At 55.2% G+C, this 14,876-nt stretch overlaps 1 protein-coding gene across 3 annotated transcripts in view; it reads right to left on the reverse strand.

Moving 5' to 3' along the window:
* The window catches only part of GSE1 (Gse1 coiled-coil protein), a 436,931-nt gene that overhangs the window by 202,365 nt on the left and 219,690 nt on the right, over positions 1–14,876 (reverse strand). The window lies entirely within an intron of this gene.

A 14,876-nucleotide genomic window follows, 5' to 3' on the forward strand; every position in this document is an offset into this window, starting at 1 on the left:
TATCAGATATTTACATTACGATTCATAACAGTAGCAACATTACAGTTATGAAATAGCAACGAAAATAATTTTATGGTTGGGGGTCACCACAACATGAGGAACTGTATTAAAGGGTCGCGGCATTAGGGAGGTTGAGAACCACTGCACCTAGACCCTTCCTGCCTTACCAGCTTGGTATTGGGCAGCTGGGGTACACCAAGGGCTTGGGCATTGGCACCCATGCCTAGGGATGGAATATGGGTGGCCCTGTCCACTGGCTGACCTTTGAGCACATGTGAGTGCACACGATCCCCCCATCTTCCTGCATGGGGGGAATTGAGCCCATAGCACCCACGTTGCAGTGAGAAGCTTCACTGGGTGCAGGGCCCCTGGTCAAACTTCAGTCAGGCTGCATTGCAGATGAGGGAACGGAGGCACTGACAGGTAGAGACAGAGTTGAGTGGCACATTCAGGGGAGGGAGCTTCAGGGCTTCCCCCATTATCAGACCACCCTACACAGTCTCTCCCCCTCCCCACTCTCTCAGATAGGCCATCAAGGCCCCAGATTACCTCTCAAGACCTCTGGAATGGGGAGGGAGTGGGGTTGGGAAGTGGGAAAGCAAGCAGGCTTCATCCCCCATTTAGCCCCAGCCCCTCCCACAATACCACTCCAGAAGTCAGGTGTCGAGCACCTGTTGGGGGGGTGGGGGCTTGACAGATCTAGGACACCCACCTGGTACACACAGGGCTTCTGGAATTTCCACTGCAGTGGTGGGGTTCACAGGTCAGGACCTCCAGGAGTGGGCAGAGGGAGGACCCAGACCAGGCCCACCCCTGGGGAGCTGATGGGTAGGGTGCACCTCCTACCCCTGAGCGTCCTGGCCCTGCTGCCAGTCTGACCAGGATGGGGAATAGAGGCCATGGGCCATGATGTGCAAAATGAAAATGCAGGCCTCTTGTTCAAGAAGTACTGAGTGTTAAAGTGGCAACACCAGAGGGTGAAATCAAGTGGGGGCCCTGTGACTGTACAGGTCACCGTCCTGTGAAGCCCCTCTGGTGCAGGGCCAGGGGGAAGGGGCGTGGGGAGGGCTTTGACTGCACAGGCCCACCCGGGGGGACAGGCCGAGATGGGTCAGCACAGCTCCCAGCCAGTCTTACACTCCGGCTCTGACACTTCCTGACTGTGTTGCTTCGGGCAAACAACTCAACCTTCCTGTACCTCAGTTTCCTCATCCATAAAATACAGATAATAGCCCCTTCCTCGCTGGATTATTGGGAAAATTAAAGGAGTTACATGCATATGTAAAGAGCTGGCATAGAGTAAACACAGGGGGGTGTTATTAATTTTTATTATAACCTTGCTATTATTATTACTGGCCCCTCCCTAGTGCCCTAGATCACCCCCTAGATGAAGCTCATGTTCTAGAGGCATCACAGGTCTTCTGTGGGTGCGCTGTTATGTTATAGGAATGAGGCCAGAGCTCCCAACTCTGCCGCTAATGAATCCCAGGACTGTGGCAAGTCCCTTCCCATCTCTGAATCTGTTTGTTTCTGGGTACAGGGAGGGTCTGGGCCACAGTCCTTCCAACTGACACTATAGAGCTTCTTCTCAGGCTCATCCCTTTCACCAGGGGTTGAGGATCATGGCTCTTCCTTCCCTCCAGTGGCAAAGACTTCTTTCCTTCCATTTAGTCCTCTAACCAAACTCCATCCATCCTTCCAACATGCATTGATCCATTCATCCAATACCCATGCAACATCCATCCATCCATCCATCCATCCATCCAACATCCATTGATCCCTCCAACCATTCATCCATCCGTTGTCCGAAAGCAAGCAGGATTCATTCCCCATTTAGCCCCAGCTAAATTCATATATCCACCCATCCATCCACCCATCCATCAATTCACTTACCCAATTCCATGCAAGTATCCATCCATCCAACAGCCACCCAATCATCTATTCATCTATCAATCCATCTAACATCCATCCATCCAACATTCATCCATCCATCTATCCACCCACCCACCCACCCAGCCTTCATCTGGTCAGAGATAGGTATCAATGCCAAGTAAATGGGCCCTAGAAACTTGTCAGGAATCTACAGTGAGTGGGCAGCAAAGGACCTTGGGCGTGGCCAGGGATCATGGTCAATTGTGGACACTCAACTTCTCTGAGGCTTGCAGAGGGCAGGGCAGATGTCTTGGGGGTCAGAACAACAACAACAAGATGATCCAAGGATTGAGGTCAGGCAGACCTAAGCTCAATCAAATCACAGTTCTGCTTTTCTGTCTGGTGAGCTGACCCAAGTGATCTCACCTCCCTGAACCTCAGTTTCTTTGTCTTTAAAATGGGCATAAAAGCTGCCTTATTAGGCTTTTGTGCAGATGAATTGAAAAGAAAATGACAATGTAAACCAAGCCAGAGAATGGATCTAAATTTTAACCCATGGTGGGTTGGGTGATTTGCTCACATCTCATAGCCCACTGTTGATAACAGCACCAGCCTTGAGTCCACTGGGACCTCCAAGTAAATCCCTTCTAGTTTCCCTAGAAGAGTCTCCAGGGGATTTATCAACACCCAGAGCAAACCTGGAAAAGCACATGATTAAAACCAGGGACCTTCTACCACACAGTGTGACTGCACTAGACCTCGAGACACCAGGCTCAATCTGCACTGGTCAGATAGGCCTGGGTGCAAATCCCTGCTCCATCACCAACTTGTGCCTGGGACACGCTGTGTACATGGTCCCCACCTCAGTTTCCTCATCTATCGGTTAGAAACATTTCAGGCTGTTGGAAGTGTTGCAGATAATGCCTGCAAAACACGTGACACATGGCTGTCACGGGACAAATGTCTGTTCTGATTAGAAACGGGGATAGAGAAGGGATGCTGCCAACCGTGGAAACGCATGAAGGTGCACTTATAATAGCAAAGGCGGTGGGCAATATAGCTCATAGATAATACCTGCAACAGTGTACAACAGCGTCCACGACATATAACATGCGCGCCCAAAGTGTACACGGGTACAACAGATGTACGTGTGGGCAAGTCCTGGAAAGGAACACGAACACACAAGAACAACCATGTGGAGTTCTCGTGTTCTGAGACGAGCAACTCAGGTGCTCGGGCACCTGGAAGGCAGCAGAAGAGCAGTCAGGATGCCAAGACTGGGTCTAAATTCTAAGCGGCTCCTCACCTTTCTGCCACCTATTTCCCACCTGCCTATAGTGCAGATGCCACCAAGAATTTCTGCCTCCAGGGAGCAGGTTTCACTTCAATACAGACCTGAATTTTGATTTCAGGTGTGTCCTCACTTCCCTAAAACCACTCGATGGAGGGGCCGCCACCTTCCTGCCTCCCTGGCTGGGTGTGCCCGTGGCGGCCAAGAACGGAGTGTTCTGGAAGCACTGCAATCCATTCTGCACGCTTGGAACCTGATCTTGTGACACTGAGGGCTTTATTAATAGCCCATTAGGGGGTAATTCATGCATTTTGATGAGAAATCATCTAGTGGTCGTTTATGGGGGAGGAGGGCTGTAGGGCGAGTTGCGGGGCGTGGAGCGGGGGCGTCATCTCCACTTCACTCCCCATCACCTCACTCCCCATCACCTGCCCAGGCGACAACAGCGGTGGAGCCCACTGCGGGCGGCGTGTGCGGTGTGTCTGGGATGCGCCCTTCTGACAACCCCGCCATCATTAATCTTGATGAGTTTTCTGCTGAGTATACTTCCAGGGCTTTCAAACCGCTCACTAATTGCAATTAATCACTTACCGAAACAGATGTCAGGAACAATGGGATTGGGAAGGCTGGAGGCTTGATAAAGCTGTCAGGAGAGGGTGCGTGGGTGACTGGGGGGTGGAGAGGGCCCAGGCACCCTCTGGGCTCTAGTCAGTGATGGCGAACCTATGACACGCGGGTCAGAGGCGACACGCGAACTCATTTTTTTTGGTTGATTTTTCTTGGTTAAATGGCATTTAAATATATAAAATAAATATCAAAAATATAAGTCTTTGTTTTACTATGGTTGCAAAGATAAAAAAATTTCTATATGTGACACGGCACCAGAGTTAAGTTAGGATTTTTCAAAATGCTGGCACGCAGAGCTCAAAAGGTTCGTCATCGCTGCTCTAGGTGCTTAGGGCGCCAGGCGATCTGCTCCTGCCAGAGTGGGGCGCACAGCAGGGCCACTCTAGGATGGCCAGAGGCGGGTTCACAGTCAAGGCCTGGTGTCAGAGGAGAGCCAAGAGGAAGGTTCCACAACACCCAGAGGCCAGTTTCCAGCCCTGATTCCCCAGAGTCAGAGCGGCACTGGAACCAGAGAAGCAAGCTCTGCCAACGTGGCCTGTAAACACCTGGGGTTTTGAGCGTTTTTCACCCCGCGGTAACATAAGAACTGTATATTCACATTAGTTGCCAACCTCTAACAATCAGATTTGACAGAAAAACCTGGACTTCTAGCTTCTCTTGAAAAACAAAGATTTTGCCATACGCCCCCATGCAGCAAATATCGGCTGTGTCTGAGCAATGCCCCATGTCCCCAAGGGCAGGGCCCGATGCTGGAGTTTGTGAAAGACTCTCCAGCCCCCACGCACACCCAGGTGGCTTCCGTCTTCCTTTGGCTCCTGTGCCTTCTTCCCAAGGCCCCCCAGTCAGGATAGAAGGAGAGGCTTTGCACATGAACACCCCTGGAACCCGTGTCATTCTGAGCGAAGCTTCAAAGTTTGAATACCAGACATAAGAGACCTGCTCGATGCAGGGGTTTTCAACCTTTGCTGCACAGGACCATTGCCTGCAAGGAGCTTTTATTTTATTTTATTTTTAATATATCTTATTCATTTTTACAGAGAGAAAGGGAGAGGGATAGAGAGTTAGAAACATCGATGAGATCAACTGCCTCCTGCACACCCGCTACTGGGGATGTGCCCGCAACCAGGGTACATGCCCCTGACCAGAATCAAACCTGGGACCCTTCAGTCCTCAGGGCCAATGCTCTATCCACTGAGAAAACCAGTTAGGGAAACGAGGAGCTTTTAAAAATCCTCACGCCCAGTGCCCTCTGAGGGGCTGGGATGGTTGTGTCAGTGTTCTCAGAGTGGGATCTCCAAGCAGCAGTAGCATCTCTGGGGGGCTGGCTGGAAATGCAGACTCCCAGGCCCTGCCCCAGACCTGCTGAGTTAGAGACCCCAGGCTGGGGTGGCAATCTGTGTCTGAAGGATTCCCAGGGGATTCTGATGCAGGTCTGCCTTGACCTAGGTGGAGGTCATGCAGGTGTACACTTACGATGCATGCCCCGGACTCCTACATCTCCAGGAGGTCTCTGCTCGCGGGCGGGGATGAGATGGTATACCCTCACTGCTCCATTCCCCAGGTGAGCAAACTGGCTTTAAGGTGACTCAACGGTAAGGGGAGTGCTGGGATTCAAACCAAGGTCTGTGGGACACACCACAGCCCATGTTCTGTTCCGCCCTCCCCCATCTTCTTCAAGCATAAGATCTGAGGATCGCCGAGTCCCCACAAGTGGCTACAGCAGGGTTAAATGAGCACACTTCAGTGACTGCAAATGCTTGGGGCCAAAGAGGCTATTCTTTTGTTGTTTATTTTTCCATCCATCCATCCATTCTCCATCCATCCTCCATCTACCCACCTATCCATCATTCACTCACCTATCTATCCTTCCATCCATCCATCCATCCATCCATCCATTCTCCATCCATCCTCCATCTACCCACCTATCCATCATTCACTCACCTATCTATCCTTCCATCCATCATCATCCATCCATTCATCCATCCATCCATTTTCCACAAATTCTTAGAAAGTGGAGGCTAAAACTACAGATTCTGGAGCAGGAACGTCTAACTAAGTAGCTGAGCAATCGTGGGTAACACTGCCTTTCCACGCCTCCGTTTCCTTATCTACAAGGACAAACATATCTTTAAGACATTAGCCCAAGGGGGTTGTAGTACAGGAAGTTCAGATTCCTACTTGCCTCTTACTTACTGTGGATTCTTAGCCCAGATAAGAGTTACTTAACTTCTCAGCCTCAACCTCCCCATCTGTAATCTGGGAACAAAACGCTCCTTCCGAGCCCTAAGAGGCTAGGGAGATAAGGCTGCCCAGCACCTTTGATAAATAGGCACTGAATGATTTTAGGAAGGTGAGAAGGGCGGTGGGGTGAGGGTAGCAGCGCAGGGCTGACAGGTGGTCCCTGCAGCTCAGTACCCCGGGGGGCATGCTGCAGTGCCTCTCTACCCCTGAGGTCCCGGCAGGAGGAGTCCGTGCCCCTTCACAGCCGAGAGGTTTGCTTGTCTCCTGAACATCACCCTGGCGGTTGCGCCCTCCCTTTCTGTCCCATAGGGGTCATTGTTTCTAGCTCTGTCCCCCACCCCCACCCCGCCCCACATTCCCAGCACCAGCCCAGCAACACGCCTCCTCCCAGGCCTGGCTCCCAGCTCTGTGGGTCCCTCCTCTGCTACGCTTCTGGCTTCTAGCAACCCCCTCCCCCTTGGTCCTGGGGTGCCCTGCTGCCCTCAGGTCCTCCCTATTAACCTATGTGTCCCCCCTGTTGCCTTATGGCCCTCCTACACCTGCTTCGCCAACGCCCTGCATTAAATCCTCTCTGTTGAGATACCTCATGTGGTTTCTATTTTCTGGCTGGCCCCCGACGGAGACAGCACAGCAGAGGCAGCTGTTCCACAGCTGTGATGACACAGGGCAGCCAAGGACACAGGGCACTGCCGAGCCCCCATCCCAAAATGCCAAGGAGGGGCCGACGGGAGCCCCAGAGCAGGCCCCCACCCGGCCCTCTGCCGCCCTGCTGTCCTCTGAGATGAAAGCCCCACTCCAGCCGCCTGTACGTGAGGCAAAGGCTCTGCCTGCACCCCGAGGAGGCCCTGAAACGTGTTAAAATAAGTATTCTGCGAATATGATGTTCCATATGTATGACTTCGTGGGGTGATGATTCTCCTACTGATCGATGTACGTGACAGCTGTGCGGGGAGCGCTGGAAACACAGGCTTGGGCAGCCCTCGCCGTGCCACGCGGCGGGGTGGCGAGGGGGGCGCCAAGGCACGGGAGCATCTGGCGACTCGGTATGCTCAAGGAGCCCACCGCCTGTCAGCGCTCAGTGCAGGCACATTAGCGATTCGAGGGACGGCTGGAGCAGGTGTTCCCGAGCAGACTGCTCGCGATAATTACTTTTAGATTGTTTTAAAGTATTTAAGCAAGATCCTGGAGGGCTGGGAGAGAGGGGAGAGGGGTGGAGCTGGGCGGAGGGCCGGGACCCCCTGAGGCCAGCCTTCCGGACTTGCAGAGGTGGGCAGGGGTCAGACCACATGACACAGGTGCGTCCCACGGCTGGAGGGTCAATGTGTGGCGTGTACGAACTAACCCAGCCAGGCCAGTTGTCAAAATACTGACTCCTTCCCTCCTGTAGCCCCAGCCCCCAGCAGGCCGCTTCCAGAAGGCCTGGCCTCTCTAGGAAACCCTCAGTCTCCCCATGACCGCAAGGTAAGGCAGGGCCACGGGCAGAACAGGTGAGATATCCTGACCATCAACCCTGACGCTGCAGCCACCCCTCCACTTCCAGCATGAACACTGGAACGGCGTGGTGAGGCTGGGTCTGAGGTCCCTGCCTTAGCCCAGTGCCGAGAACGCACAGAGATGCTCAAGTCCTCCCTGAATGAACAAGTGAGTGAAGAAATGGGAGACAACAGCTGCCTTTCTAAAGGCTCCTTCCAGAGAACCCAGAGATTTTCCCCGGGAGCCTGAACAAACAATGGCTCTAAACGTCATGCTAGTGCCCAGGCTGTGGGGTACTGGGTGCTGGGAGGGGGCTCTGGTCTCACCCCCGAGGTGAGAGCAAATGCCAGGGGCTCAAGGCCTCCCCTCAAGAAATCTGACCACACTGGCTGCAGCGCCCTGCCTGTGAGCAGGGAAGCGCTGTGCAGGCAGAAGGAAGAGCTGGGCAATGGTGGGTGGAGGATGGATGGACAGACAGATCACAGTTCCATCAGCTTAGCAGAGGAAGGATGCTGCCCACCCCTTCCGGCACCATGATCTACTTTCTCTTTTGCCCACAGCCCCTCTCTCCTGTGGTGAATCACAGAATCCACAGTTCTGGGCGTGTCTTGGGTTCAGAGCATAGCCTTCCCCTGGGGGGCTGTGCCAGGTCCCACCTGCTCCAGACCCGGTCGAATGGGAACCCCCTGCAGGTGGGCCCTGCCTGGGGTGATTTCAGAAGTGCTCCTGGAGGTCTGAGGCACAGAGGGGCCTGACCCAGCGTCTGCCCTATGGGACTGCTGCTCAGGGAGGATGGCCATGCAGAGCTGGAAACAGCTCCCCAGCCTGGCTGGGCCGCTGCCCCCTCCCTGCAGCGAAGGGTCCCTTTTGGCCATTTCCAGTCCAAAGGATGAGCAGAGGGGACCTCACTTCTCAGGGGTAGGTCAAGTGATTCAGATTCTTGCTCCCGAGTCACTGACTCTGCCCGCTTTGCCCTCTGTGGTGTCTGCCCTGGAGGCACCTGGGGCCAGGCACCCCTGAATGCCGCCCTCAGGCGGGGGTCAGAGGATGGGGGCTGAGAACAGGGGTGTTTACAGCTGGTATTTAAAAATCCAGGCAAGTTCAATATTAGCTCGGGGGTTTGTGCCATCTGCTGCCAAGATAAAGCTGCGGGCCGTGAGCAGGGTGCCGTGCGCCGTCCATCCCACAGAGCCCAGAGTGGCCCGTCCTGGTTAATGAGTAGCCAGCGGCCTCCAGCAGCCCCTCCTCCAAAGCCTCCTTGCCAGAGTCCACCGAGGCCAACTCCAGGGCAGGTGCTCCAGCCAGCCCCGGGAGCCTGGAAAGCTCCTTCCCTCTCCATCAGCAAAGAGGCCGAAGTCCCAATCCTGAGTGGCCCCTGAGGCCCTGCAAGACCTGCCCACTCCTCCATGGCCTCAGTTGCCTCAGCTCACTTCCCAGCCCCCAGCTCCAGCCCAAGTCTTTGTACCTGCAGTGCCTCTGCCTGGACCCTCTGCCTTCTCACCTCTTTCAGGCCCTATTGTCACCACCTGCGACCTCCTGCTCCTACTTGTGCCCTCCCGCCCCTCCCCCAGACTCACTGTTTCCACAGGCCTCCTCACACCCCGCCTGGCATTGCGTATGAATCTGTGCACATGCTTATTTTCTATGCATGCTCCTCCCTGAAGGCAGGGTCCTCGTCTGCCTTTTTCTTCCTCTTCTTGGCCACAACAGAGCCAGGCACAGAGTGGCTGCTCAAGAAACACTTGTGCCATGAGCCTGGACTCCGGGCCCAGTGCTCCTCCTGCCTCTCTTTCCTCAGCACCCCTCCCCCTCTACCTCCCTGCACTGCCCCACAAGCCTCCCCAGCCACGAGGCCTCTTGGGGAGGAAGCTGATATCCCTCATTTAGTGGCTCCGTGGGGGGCCCCCCCCCCCCCCCCCGCGCTCCTTCCCTGCGGAGCCTCTTATTGTCAGTCTTGCCGGGAGGGGAGCCTCGGTGGTGCAAGCAGGAGGATCCTGACAACCACCCCAGCAGAAGTCATCTTTTATTCATGCCGATAATGTAACCGGGACTGTGTCTGAAGCAAAGTCACTTAACTCATTAGAAGAAGCTGGTGCTGCATCACAGCCCTGGGTGGGGGAGGTAGGGGCTGAGGTGGGGAGACTTTTGGGCCTCAGATGCACCCTTGGGGACAGCTGGTCTCAGGGGTCCACAGATGGGCTGCCTGGTTTCAGGCCCAGCTTCCCCACGCTGAGTTAATCCCATAAATAGGACCACACAGGCAGGGTGCCCCCTGGAGGTGTTCAGCAAGGAGGCCTTGGGCTGATGAAAATGCCTGCCTCGCAGGTGCCCTGGGGGACTCAGTGAGTCGTGTGGGGAAAGAAAGCGCGCAGGGCCTGGCCCAGAGAAAGCCTTCTGTGAATTTTAACCATTATTGGTTCTTTTAGAAAAAAAGCCCTTGGGTCAGGCCCCCAGGAGGCCATTTTCCAAGAAAATAGTAAGGATGGAAATATAGCTAAGCCCTCTCCCTCCACCTCTGGGGAAGCAGGTAGGATATGTATAACACACACAGAAACCATTCACAAAGCCAGGCTTGCAGGAAGAGCAGCAGATAGTTTAGAAAACCTGCCTTCTCTCTGTCATCAGAAAGCAGCGGGCCAACTGTTTGTTGAATGAATACACGATGGCCTAGCTGGGGGGCCCTGGGACCCGGCTCTGTATCCTACTATCTCTAAGACCTGGACCCGTGCGCCTCCTGGGGCTCAGGGTCACCAGCTGTGCAGTGAGATTCACACCCGAGTTACAGACTTCGCCAGGTGAGGATTAAATGATACACAGAGAGCATCATAGTGGAATCAGTACCCCAGCTGGCTGTGCACCCTCCATCCAGGCCCTGCCCCTCTCTGTGCCTCAGCGTGCTTCCTGTTGAACATGAGGGAGTTGATGTCCTACTTGTTGTGCTGTTTTGTGCGGTGCATTTCCTGGGAGACTGGATGAGACAGGGAATCGGGGTGACCCTGTGGAAGGAAGACGCATGCATGATCCCTGAGCCTCTATCCTCCCACTATCTGGGGCCAGGTCCAGCGGGACTCCAGAAACATCCATCCTGGGCCCAGGCACCTGGGGGACCTCGTCCAGAAGAGACCAGGGCCTCTGTCTGCACCCTCAACTTTCCAGTTCCCTTCCAGATTTTCTCTATTTCACAAACACGTTTATAGGGCTCAATGCTTGTCAGACGCTGTTCTAAACATTCTACATATATCAGCTGTAATCTTCCCAATGTTTCCTGAAGTAGGTACTGTTATTATTCCTACTTGACAGAGGAGGAAACTCAGGCCCAGAGGGTCAGGTGACACAAACACGGCCCAAGCAGGAGGCCACAGGTGCCAGGCGATGATGCCCCTGCAGGGCAGGCCACATCTCTGTGGCGCACCCCTGTGGAGGCCTGTGGCATTGCAGCCCCAGGGCTGGAGGCTGGGTTCCCCCACCCTCCCTGGGGGGCCTGGTGGGAGGCTCTAACCCCCTAGTCAGGGCAACTAGAGGCCACCTGCCTCTTGCTCCCCTTACCCTCTGGCCAGCACTGACGTCACAGGAGAGCAGACATGGCTGAGCCTTGGGGATCAGGTAGGTGTCCCAGGTCAGCAGGGAATCATTCGTTTTCATCACTGGGGGGCCCACTCCGTCAGCCACAGGAGACATGATGGATGGGCTGGGAGAGCACAGGCCCAGGCGGACCAGAGGCGCTGGGCAGCAGTGGACACGTCCCCTCCCGATGTCCTCTGAGGTAAACAAGCGGGAGGATGGAATGAGGTGAGACTCAACAAAACCTGCTTGGCCCTGACGAGTTTCCTGTGACTGTTGTAACAAAGTACCATAAACCACATGACTTACAGAACCAGGAATTTATTCTCTCACAGCGTGGAGGCCAGAAGTCAGAGATCAAGGCTCAAGGCGTGGGCCAGGCGGCTCCGCCAGAGGCTCTGGGGGAGGAGCCTTCTTGGGGGTTGCTGCAACCCTGGCCCCTAGACGTGGCCTTCTCATAGGGATGCCAGTCTTGGGGTTAAGGCCCACCCTAACCCAATATGACCTCATTGTAACTAATTGTACCTGCAAGGACCTATTTCCAACGAAAGTCACATTCTGAGGTCCCAGGGGGCCATGCACTGTGGGAGGACACTACCCAACCCAGCACAGCCCACATTCAGCCATGACTCCAGGGCCAGTGCGGCCTCCCCCTCGGTGCCCAGGGCCTGGCCTGATCTGGTCTCTGCTGCTCCCTGCGGAGCTGTCCGCATTCTGCCGCTGCACCTCATCTTGAGCCCTAGCCACATCCCCACATTCACACTGTTTCAGACTCCAAGCCTTTACCCATGTCATCCCTTCCATCTGGAACGCCTCTAGTTTTCCATATAGAGAATGTCCTAGGCCTTCACAGCACAGGTCAGGCATCACCACTCTGAGGAAGTCCTCCCTGATTTCAGGTTGAATTTGCTACCCCCGGGCTCCCTGCTCATGGTGCCCATTTCAGCCACTGTGACGAGCATGATGACTATGTCTGCCGAGGTAACTGCCAGACTCCTCCAGACACCGGAGGCCAGGGGACTTGTCTTGTTTAGATCAACATCCCAGCCCTTCACGCAGGCCTGGGCATGACACCCACTCGTGGTAACTGCCGGCGGAAGGAACGACTGACAGGCCTAGCTGGGCTCAGAGGGCCCTTCCCAGGTGAGACCTGTCCCTGACTGTCCTCTGTCCCGCTCAGCACCCACTGGCCTTCCCAGAGCAGCAGCTCTCGGCCCTGGCCCCACATCACCATCACCAGGGAGCTCTCCACACCCTGCAGGAGCCCCACCCAGATCCGTTCCATCTGGACCTCTGGGTGGGGCCTGGGCATCAGAGTTGTTTTAGAATTCCTGGGGTGATTTCAACAAGCATTCAAGGCTGAGAAGCCCTGCACCACAGCCTAGGGGAAGACTGGGGGATTCTTAAGCTCTGACCCCCACTGGAGGTGGGGTCTACAGCGCCCTCTATAGTGTGAATCATCCATCAGGGCAGGGCCTGTGCACCCTCGCTGCTGTCTCTGCGTGACCATGCCAGCACCCCCGGTTGCCAGCACACTCCAGGGCTCAGTGCTCCCCAACTACCACTCACAGGCCCCCAGCTTCACATACCATCTGTGCTCCTGGGACCCCTGCATTCATAGCTCCAGACTCGAATACCGACTGCCAACTGGATCTCCACTTGGGTGTCTAACAGCATCTCTTATCGCGGCCAGAATGGAGCTCTTCCCCCACCCCATTCCTTTCCTCCTGGCAACGCCATCCTTCCAGTTGTTCAAGTAAAAAACTTTCAGGTTTCCTAAGTCTTCTTTCTCTCAAATCCTGACAACTCTACATTCAAAATGTACCCTGAACCCTGTCGCTCCCTCCAAAGCTACTCCTCTGGTCCCAGAAACCATCATGGTCTTGCTTTGACTGTTGCAACAGTCTCCCAATGGTCCCCTGTTCTATTCTGGACACTGTAGACTGTTCCCCAGACAGCAGCCAGGGGATCCTGGGCCAATAGCCTAGAAGGGATGGCACTGGGGCTCTCTATCCTCTCAGCTCTAGACCAAGTCCTCTTGGTGATGCCTGTCCCCAGCATCCTACAGATGGGTGGCTCCTTTGTGCTGGGAGGCTGGAGCAGTCAGAGAGGGCTTCCTGGAGGAAATACCAAGTGCTGATCTGGATGGGGAGCCAGGAGGGAGATGGGCAGTCCATCATGGGCAAAAAAAATGAGTCAAGAGGAGCAGTGGGTTGGTGGTTATCATAGACACAGCTGGGAGAACCAACCCTGGGGCCCCTGATGGGCCACCCTGCACCTGTCAGCCCTAGCTCTAAACTCTGCACTTGCCCTGCTTCACGGCAGCCCACAGACTCCTGTTCAGCCCATTTCCAGCAGCCGTGCCCCACCCTGCTCCCTCCTGCCTGTGACTCTCGGTGGTCACATGGGAACTTAGTAGAAAGGCAGAATCTCCAACTCCACCCAGACTCCCTGAGTCAGAAAGACTGGGGTGGGTCCAGCAATCAGGATGCTAACACACCCTCCAGGGCAGCGGTTCTCAACCTGTGGGTCGCGACCCCTTTGGGGGTCGAACGACCCTTTCACAGGGGTCGCCTAAGACCATCGGAAAACACATATAATTACATGTTGTTTTTGTGATTAATCACAATGCTTTAATTATGTTCAATCTGTAACAATGAAATTGGGGGTCACCACAACATGAGGAACTGTATTAAAGGGTCGCAGCACTAGGAAGGTTGAGAACCACTGCTCCAGGGGTGCTGATGGTGCTGATGAGGCTGGCTTTTGAGAATCCCCGAGGTAGCCTGTGGGAAGACTGTGGGATTCCTGTGACTATCAGGGGTGCAGATCCCCATCCATTCCCACTGGATTCAGGATCCAGCCTTCCAGGAATGTCACCTCAACGTACAAACGCTGGAGCAGCCTGGGGGGACAGAGCTGAGAAACCCAGTGGGGAGCCGCTCCGAGCCAGCAGGGGAGGCTGGCTTCCGGCAGCTGCTCAGACACACCTGCCAGCCCTTCCTGAACCCAGGAGGTTAGAGCCCAGCAAGGCAGAAAACCTGTCCTTCCGTAGGTGAGAACATGGGGGTCAGGAAAGTCAAAACCACGGCAGCGGCAAAGGGCAGAGCCAGAGCAGGCGCTCCTGTCCCCTGACGCTTAGTCGAGTGGCCGGACAAGGGCTATTTCCGTGGTTCCACTGGCGCCACATCATCCCTGGGGAAAGGGAGCAATGTCTGAAGTCATTTTTTCGTTGTCACAGCTGGGGAGGTGCCCAGGGATGCGGCTCGACTTCCTATAGTGCACGGGGTGCCCCAAAGGATGATCCAGCCCCAGCACTGGGTTGAGAAGCCCTGGGCTACTGCAGGTTCTTGGGTCTCCAAGCCAGCCGAGGAGTGGAACTCAGTGACCCCACAGAGCCCCAAATTCCTGCCTGATTCCTAGCAAGGAGACCCCCTTGGCTGCTGAACTGTCCAGTAAGAAGGGTCTGATGGGCATCTTGCGGGTGGCGAGGCACCTCATATCACCACCATCAAGTAGGGACCCTTTGAGAGCAAGTGGGCATATGCACCCTTCTGACCTGGCAGCTGGCCGTGCCCCTCTCCCTGGAAGGAGCTGGGCCAAAGCCTCGTCCCGACTTCCCACCTGCTCAGGGGTGGGCCAGCCTGACCCCGCTGCCCCCACACCATCACGCCACCTGCTCCCACTCGGGGAATGTGAACAAACAGCCCACAGAGCAGAGTCACACATTCAACCTTGAGAAATTAGGCGGCCCTTCCCCGCCCAGGGCTCCAAGCCCCCTCCCTCTTTCCCGCTGGTGAGCACTGGTTCC

The sequence above is a fragment of the Myotis davidii genome, unplaced genomic scaffold, assembly GCF_000327345.1.
Source record: "Myotis davidii unplaced genomic scaffold, ASM32734v1 scaffold77, whole genome shotgun sequence".
Classification (NCBI taxonomy): domain Eukaryota; kingdom Metazoa; phylum Chordata; class Mammalia; order Chiroptera; family Vespertilionidae; genus Myotis; species Myotis davidii.